Source organism: Cebus imitator, unplaced genomic scaffold (genome assembly GCF_001604975.1).
Source record: "Cebus imitator isolate Cc_AM_T3 unplaced genomic scaffold, Cebus_imitator-1.0 Scaffold123, whole genome shotgun sequence".
Taxonomy (NCBI): Eukaryota; Metazoa; Chordata; class Mammalia; order Primates; family Cebidae; genus Cebus; species Cebus imitator.
Genome location: NW_016107438.1, coordinates 3,388,875 through 3,395,923, shown reverse-complemented (window position 1 = coordinate 3,395,923; position 7,049 = coordinate 3,388,875). Strand labels below are relative to the sequence as shown.

The window sequence follows — 7,049 nt, the reverse complement described above, 5'->3', positions numbered from 1 at the left end:
TTTAAAGATTTGCTGAGTGTAGTGGCGTGCGCCTGTAGTCCTAGCTACTCAGGAGGTTGAGGCAGAAGGATCATTTGAGCTCAGTTCAAGGCTATGATCACATAGCCCAGTAAGCTGTGATCACACCACTGCACTCCAGCCTGGGTGACAGAGTGAGAACTTGTCTCTGAAATAAATAGAGAGATAGGTAGATAAACAAACAAACCAACAAGATGGAATTGTTGAGAGAATCTTAAATCAATTTTGCATTTCAGATTTATGAGCAGAGCAGTTCCATCTTTTTTCCTCAGAGGTTTCCCATGGACACCTGTGTACCTTTAGGGAACCCCCAGTGGTCCATGAACCACACTTTAGGAAAATTCTATAGCCATTAAGTCTGTCGTCTCAGTCATGAAATGTAGTCAGGTGGGGGGAACTGTCCTGTTACCCTGGTCTCTGGCCACCTATAGCTGGAAGAGTGCATCCCTGGCCAAGTGACATGTTAAGTGGGAGGGACCTTGATAGACACATAAGGGACATTCAGAGAGATCCAGGACATTTAAGTGGACAGCTCCGTTTTGAGGAGATTCATGGAAAGATGGAAAGTCAGTCAGGATTCAGCTGGTGACAGGCAGCTCTGGTCCTGTGATGTCTCCTGGTTAGGTGTTCTGTTTCTATGAGGGTCCTGTAGCACGCAGTAAGCTGTTTCTCACTAGTGAATAGTCCTCCAGAGCTCTAGAGGTCTGCATTGTGAGTCTCCTATTGTGTTGTCAGTCTTTTTTGATGCCACAAATACCCCTAATGCTTAGGGTCTATGGGTCTTGGGGTCCAAGTGGCAGGTTCCTTTGCACCTCATCTGGAACTGTTGAACAGCTCTTTCTTGCTCTGCGTCCCACTCAAATTTGACAGCCTTCAATGTCATCTGTGAACATATTCCCAGATGTGGAACATGCTTTCTCCAGAGTCTGAGGAGGCCTACCAGATGTGCAATTTTTTTTTTTTTTTTATGAGATGGAATCTTGCTCTGTCGCCAGGCTAGAGTGCAGTGGAGCGATCTTGGCTTACTGCAACCTCCACCTCCTGGGTTCAAGTGATTCTCCTGCCTCAGCCTCCTGAGTAGCTGGGACTACAGGCATGAGCCACCAGGCCTGGACAATTTTTGCATTTTTAGTAGAGACAGGGTTTCACCATATTGGCCAGAATGGTCTTGATCTCCTGAACCTCATGATCCACCTGCCTTGGCATCCCAAAGTGCTGGGATTATAGGTATGCACCACTGCGCCTGGCCCAGATGTGCTTTCTTATCTCTTGGCCAAGAATTTCTCCTTTTCTTTGGAGTGGATATCTAGGCATGCTTCTGCCAAACCACTAAAGAGCTCACTGACGTTAATAAGACTAAATCTTTGTAGGGGTTTTTCTTCCCATCCTCTGGAATGCATGTACTTACCAAGGCTCCGTGGCACTTTTCTGGTTCAATTAACATGATGTCATTACAAGAGTAGACCAAAGTGGCCAGGCACCGTGGCTCACACCTGTAATTCCAGCACTTTGGGAGACTGAGGCAGGTGGATCATCTGAGGTCAGGAGTTCAAGACCAGCCTGACTGACATGGTGAAACCCCATCTCTATAAAAAATACAAAAAAAAAAAATTAGCTGGGTGTGGTAGCATACACCTGTAACCCCAGCTACTTGGGAGGCTGAGGCAGGAGATTCACTTGAACCCAGAAGGCAGAGGTTGCAGTGAACAAAGTTCTCACAATTGCACTCCAGCCGGGGGAAAAAAAGGGAAACCCCAACAAAAAAAAAAAAAAAAAAAAAAAAGAAGAGGAAGAAGAAGAGTAGACCAACACACTATTCTGCAGAATGTCCAGATGCTCCAGGTGTCTTCGGACTTTTACGACAGAGGGGGAAAGTTAATATACTCTAAGACAAGACCTTAAATGTATACTGCTGTCCTTCCCAAGTGAGTGCAAATTGTTTCTATTTCTTTCTGATAAGGATGAGACAGAATGCCTTTCCCAGATCAATGCCCACGTACTATGCACCTGAGGCATGTTCCTCTGCTTTAGCAAAGGTACAGCACCTGGAGCAGCAGCTGTCAGCGGGCTAATACTCAGTTGTGTTTGCTCTGGTCCGCTGTCATCCTCTAGAAACTATTTGGTGAATGTTTGGTTTTTACCTAATGTATCCACTCTAGCATGCCCACTTCTCTGAGCTTTTTGATCCCATCTTCTACTATCTGCTATGACAGTTCTAGCGTTTGTACTGTACTTAGTATAAAGCTGGCTGGTCAGTGATTCAGAGTCTGCTTCTCTCTCTCTCTCTCTCTTTTTTGGGGGGAGACAGCATCTTGCTCTGTCACCCAGGCTGGAGTGCAGTGGCATGATCACGGCTCACTGCAGCCTCGCCCTCCTCAGCCTCCTGAGTAGCTGATACTACAGGCATGTGACAGCACACCTGACTAATCTTTTTTTTTGTCCCCCAGGCTGGTGTGCAGTGGCACCATCTTGGCTCACTGCAACCTCTGTCTCCTGGGTCAAGAGATTCTTATACCTCAGCCTCCCGAGTAGTTGGGATTACAGGTATATGCCACCGCACTCAGCTAATTTTTGTGTTTTTAGTAGAGGTGGGGTTTCACGATGTTGGCCAGACTGGTCTTGAACTCCTGACCTCAAGTGATCTGCCTGCCTTGACCTCCCAAAGTGCTGTGATTACAGGTATGAGCCACCGCACCCAGCTAATTTTTATTTTTATGTTTTTAATAGAGATGAGGTCTTGCCACGTTGCTCGGCTGGTCTCAAATTCCGGAGCTCCAGCTATCCTTCCACCTTGGCCTCCCAAAGTCCTGGGATTGCAGGAGTGAGCCATCATGTCTGGCCCAGAGTCTGCTTCTTTAGGCCACCCTGTTACCAGCTGTCTTTGGTTAGGTCCCCAGGAAACAGACTCTAAGATGGAGTTTTATGTGCAGAAATTTTGGAGGGAGGAAGTGCAATGGGACTGGGCAGAAACAGACATTTCACTGCAGTGCATTCACAACAAAGGCCTCGGCTGACACCACAAGGAGCCCTGGAGCAGAGGTAGCCCTTGGGAGTTGTCCCTGCCTTGAGACAAGGAGTCAGGCCTTTACACCCTCACAACAACGAGCCCTAGGATGACTGTCCTGCCCGAGACCTCGGGACTCCCTTTGCCTGAGGGTGATACTTGGGGAAGAATATCAAGGCAGCAGCCTCCAGCTTTCCCCTCAGCCAGGGGAAAAGGGTATTACAGTCCCACAGGGACCCCCACCATACAGGCTGAGGAAAGGCAGATTTCACAGATCTCTCCAGCCATTGGTGCCTTCTTGACAATTTGTGGGCTGGGCGCAGTGGCTCATGCCTGTAATCCTAGCACTTTGGGAGGCCAAGGCAGGTGGATCACCTGAGGTCAGGAGTTTGAGACCAGCCTGACCAACATGGCGAAACCCCATCTCTACTAAAAATACACAAATTAGCCAGGTGCAGTGGTACATGCCTGTAATCCCAGCTACTCCAGAAGCTGAGACAGGACAATTGCTTGAACCTGGGAAGCAGAGGTTGTAGTGAGCTGAGATGGTGCCACTGCCCTCCAGCCTGGGCAACAGAGTGAGACTCTGTCTCAAANAGAGTGAGACTCTGTCTCAAAAAAAAAAAAAAAAAGAGAAAGAAAAGAAAAGAACATTTGTGGTGACCCTGTCACCAGAATTATGTGAGACTTAGTTTATAATTCCCTGTCTAGGGTTTTATAGCACAAAACCAGGTACCAAATAGAGCTTGGCCTAAATTAATGATTTTCAAACTGGATTCCATGGTATCCTGGGGGTTTCTTATAATTTTCAGGGGGTTCCATGGAGATTCATATTCAGGAGATTCTCTCTCATCACTGCTCTGACCAGGGCAACTCCATTGTTATCTGCTCACAGACTAGGACTCTACAGAAGGTTTTGTTTGAGTAAAGCCTTTTACTGCTGAAAACTAACAGTAGGACATTCTATAGAATACCTGACCAGCAGGAGTTCCAGACCAGCCTGGCCAACATGGCAAAAACCTGTCCTACTAAAATCCAAAAAATAGCCAGGCGTGGTAGCACGTGCCTGTAGTCCCATCTACTCAGGAGGCTGAGGCAGGAGAATCACTTGAACCCGGGAGGCAGAGGTTGCAGTCAGCTGAGATAGTGCCACTGCACTCCAGCCTGGGTGACAGAGTGAGATTCTGTCTCAAAAAAAAAAAGAGGGGGGAATACCTGACCGGTACTCCTTGAAACTGTCAGTCATGAAAAACAAGGAGAGACTAAGAAATTCTCAAGAACCAGAGGTGACCAAGGAGACGCAAAAACCAAATGCAATGTGATATCCTGGATGGAATCCTGGAACGGAAAAGGGACCTCAGGAGAAAAATTCGTGAAGTCCGTATAAAGTCTGGAGTTTAGCTCACAGTGACATAGTACTAATGTTGACGTCTTCCTTTTGGCAAATGTTCCGTGATAATGTAGGATGTTAACATTAGGGGAACTGGATAAGGTATATATGGGAATTTTCTGTACTTTCTTTGCAACTTTACTGTAAATCTAAAATTATTAAACCCAAACTGTAAAAGTTTATTTAAAAAAATAGCATTCAAGATGGTTCCGGGCAGGGGTCTGGGGAGCGCAGCAGCCATGGCCAGCCACCTCGTGCTCAACAATGGTGCCAAGATGCCATCCTCGGGCTGGGCATCTGGAAGTCCCCTCCAGGCAGGAGACTGAGGCTGTGAAGGTGGCCATCAACGTTGGGTACCACCGCATCGACTGTGCCCACATGTACCAGAATGAGAATGAGGTGCGTGTGGCCATTCAGAAGAAGCTCCGGGAGCAGGTGGTGAAGCGTGAGGTGCTCTTCATCGTCAGCAAGCTGTGGTGCACGTACCATGAGAAGGGCCTGGTGAAAGGAGCCTGCCTGAGGATGCTCAGTGACCTGAAGCTGGGCTACCTGGACCTCTACCTTATTCACTGGCCAACTAGCTTTAAGCCTGGGAAGGAATTTTTCCCATTGGATGAGTCGGGCAACATGGTTCCCAGAGACACCAACATTCTGGACGCGTGGGCGGCCATGGTGGATGAAGGGCTGGTGAAAGCTATTGGTATCTCCAACTTCAACCATCTCCAGGTGGAAAGGATCTTAAACAAACCTGGCTTAAAGTATAAGACCGCAGTTAACCAGATTGAGTGCCACCTGTTCCTCACTCACGAGAAGGTAATCCAGTACTCCCAGTCCAAAGGCATCGTGGTGACCACCTACAGCCCCCTCGGCTCTCCCGACAGGCCCTGGGCCAAGTCCGAGGACCCTTCTCTCCTGGAGGATCTCAGGATCAAGGCGATCGCAGACAAGCACAGTAAAACTACAGCCCAGGTCCTGATCCGGTTCCCCATGCAGAGGAACTTGGTGGTGATCCCCGAGTCTGTGACACTAGAACGCATTGCTGAGAACTTTAAGGTCTTTGACTTTGAACTGAGCAGCCAGGATATGACCATCTTACTCAGCTTCAATAGGAACTGGAGGGCGTGTGCCTTGGTGAGCTGCGCTTCCCACAAGGATTACCCCTTCCATGAAGAGTTTTGAAGCTGTGGATGCCTGCTCATCCCTAAGTGACCTATACCTGTGTTTCCTGCCTCATTTTTTCCTTGCAAATGTAGTGTAGCCTGTGTCACTCAGCAGCAGGACAGCAACCTGTAGAGTGGCCAGCGAGGGTGTGTGTGGCTTGATGTTGGATCTGACGAGGCCTGTCAGTAGAGTAGAAGTCTCTTCCAGTTTGCTGTGCCCTTCTTTTGCCCCGCTGGGGAAAGCACAACCTAAATACCCTTTTCTGACCAAAGAGAAGCAAAATCTACCAGGTCAAAACGGTGCCACCAGCAGCTGAGTTTTGGCCGCTTGGAACTGTAACCCTCTCGGCAAGACTCCTCTTTGCCTCAAATGGAAAGTGCTTTTGTGAGCTTGAAAAAAAAGTAGCATTCAAAAACCGTCAGGTAAATGAGCTCCAAATACATCCAGAGATGAGATGGAAGACTTCCTGGTTCAGAAAGTCTTTCAGGAGGAAATGCGCTTGAATCTCAGGTAGAATTGGGATACGAGGCATTGGTGATTGGGCAACGTCCTTGCCTGTAGGATTCTTTGTGGAGTGCTGGGTATTCATATTGCTGTCTTTCCTTATCGCTAGCAGCCTCAGGGAAGCAGAACCCATCTGAGAAAGAGCGGACAGAACTGAAGAGGGACTCAAGGAAGTTGGGCTTACTGGATTGGGGTGAATGTTAAAGTTCCAGTTTGGACAGGTTTGGATCCAGAGATGGATGGTGGGGAGGGAATCATGCTAAATACTTCCTGTACTTTCCAGCAGAGCCCAAGCAGGAAACCAGGAAAATCTAGAGGAAGGAAGTGACACAGGCCTGCCCCCAGTCTGATGGGGAAACCTACGTTATACCCTCAAGGAAGCCCATTCTGTTTGGGAGACACACTCTCTGACTTCAGAGAGCTCTCTGTCTGAATGCATGGATGCAATGCCTAGCTTTGAGGAGCCCCTCTGTCTGATGGGAGGGACACGGCTTCTTCCTCTAATCCAAAGGGGAGGCAGGACACGTCACGTGCACATTGGTGGTAGCTGGGCTGACCTTTAGACATTAGTATTCAGGGACAAGGAGAGCCTGGGGGGAAGGCTTGAGGAGGGACCTGTGGTCCTTTGTGAAGAGAAGACCAGTGTGAAAGGTGCTGGGATGGAGCTGATGGACCCCCGGGTAATGAGCCCGGGTCAGACATGGAGGTCCGTGATGGTGACCAAGCTCTGATCTGTTGTCCCCACAGGGGCTGATGGCAGCTGAAAAACAGTGAAGGGACAGGGGAAAGACAGGAGACAGACAAACAGAGACACATGAGCCACATGCGGAAGAAGATCTGAAATGGAGTGATAAAGCATACATATGAGGCCAGGCACCGTGGCTCAAACCTGCAATCCCAGCACTTTGGGAGGCCGAGTGGGCGGATCACCTGAGGTCAGGAGCCTGACCAACATGGTGAAGCCCGTCTCCA

At 48.7% G+C, this 7,049-nt stretch overlaps 1 pseudogene; it reads left to right on the top strand.

The window, feature by feature from the left end:
* The first annotated feature begins 4,651 nt into the window (after window positions 1-4,651).
* Window positions 4,652-5,710, top strand: LOC108312293 (annotated as a pseudogene).
* The last annotated feature ends 1,339 nt before the right edge of the window (window positions 5,711-7,049 follow it).